At 26.9% G+C, this 1,726-nt stretch overlaps 1 non-coding gene across 1 annotated transcript; it reads left to right on the plus strand.

Annotated features, from left to right (window-relative positions):
• Window positions 1-411: 411 nt before the first annotated feature.
• Window positions 412-530, plus strand: LOC123304496. The gene has a single exon (XR_006536511.1). It is a non-coding gene; the product is annotated as a 5S ribosomal RNA (ribosomal RNA).
• The last annotated feature ends 1,196 nt before the right edge of the window (window positions 531-1,726 follow it).

The raw sequence follows: 1,726 nt of genomic DNA on the forward strand, positions 1-1,726 counted from the left end.
CTAAGAAAGCTTCTGTTGCCAAATCATCTCCTACAAAAATTAAAAAAGCAGCACCAAAAAAGAAATGATCTGTTACTTTAATAATATATTGAAATATTTCATTATTTTTGCTAAAAAATGAAAATAACATAGGCCTTAATACAGGCCACAAATTAATATTTGATAAGAGTAAATTATTTTTTGTATAAATATTTTATAAAATAATAGTTAAGAAACATTTGCCACAGTCAGTACCACGGATGGGTGGCCACTTGAGAATACTGTGTGCGGTTGCATTTTTATTTAAAATATATGGTATAATAAATAAGTATATATTTAAATTGATTACTTCATTGAAAATTTTAATAATATACTTTAATATTAATGATATTTATGAAAAATATATATTTGTAAAAATTTTCATTTATTACTGGCAACAGCCATACCATGTTGAAAACACCGGTTCTCGTCCGATCACCGAAGTTAAGCAACATTGGGCACAGTCAGTACTTGGATGGGTGACCGCTTGGGAACACTGTGTGCGGTTGCCTTTTTATATTAAAAATATAAATTATTTTTCTTCTTTTCTTTTTTTTTACACACCATATATAAATATATGTTATTTAGAAATGTAAACCTTTTATATTATTCGTCAACAAATAAATATTATTTTTTGTATAAAATTTTATTGCATTTATAACTCATATCATGGTTACTTTAAAGCGAGAAGTTTTTTTAATATTTCAAATGAATATAAAATAATATAAATTTTATGAAATTTATTTATTTTTAGAAATAGCAATCGCTTATAATTATAACAAAATTTTAATAATGTTTAATTTTATTTCAATAATTTATATATATATATATATATATATTTTTTAATAAAAATAATATACTCTTATTTAATAATATATGTTGGTCCTATATATAGGACCGAAAATATTTCTTATTTGTTTTTTTTTTTTTAAATTGTCATTTAAAACGCTTATGCACGTTCTCCACGAATACGTCTTGCCAATTGTATATCCTTAGGCATAATTGTAACACGCTTTGCATGAATTGCGCATAAATTGGTATCTTCAAATAAACCTACTAAATAGGCTTCACTAGCTTCTTGTAATGCCATAACAGCTGAACTTTGGAAACGTAAATCGGTTTTAAAATCTTGTGCAATTTCACGTACTAAACGTTGGAATGGTAATTTACGAATTAACAATTCAGTACTTTTTTGATAACGACGAATTTCTCGTAAAGCTACTGTACCAGGACGATATCTGTGTGGTTTTTTTACTCCACCAGTTGCTGGTGCACTTTTACGTGCAGCTTTCGTTGCTAATTGTTTTCTTGGTGCTTTACCACCAGTTGATTTACGTGCAGTTTGCTTGGTTCTAGCCATTTTCAAATAATAATGTTTTTACAAAAAAACACACAATTTTAAAAATTATATTCGACAATTTGATACTACAAAGTCAAATGTTTAAATGCGAAATAAATGTGTTGTATTTATATTTATATGAAATTTCAAAATTTTTGTTGTCATATCCTATTGGATAGCTATCAGAGTATGGACTAATCAAATTGTATAGGCGTGGCTTAAAAAATCTTTAATGCTTTATATAAAAAGGCACAATTGTACCGGCGCTCACATACATTACAATACTTGTGAGGTTAACACACGTGTTATCCGTTCGTTAAAATATTGTAAATAATTTTTTATTAAAATGACTGGCAGAGGAAAAGGTGG

This window comes from Chrysoperla carnea (genome assembly GCF_905475395.1).
Source record: "Chrysoperla carnea chromosome X unlocalized genomic scaffold, inChrCarn1.1 SUPER_X_unloc_6, whole genome shotgun sequence".
Lineage (NCBI taxonomy): Eukaryota > Metazoa > Arthropoda > Insecta > Neuroptera > Chrysopidae > Chrysoperla > Chrysoperla carnea.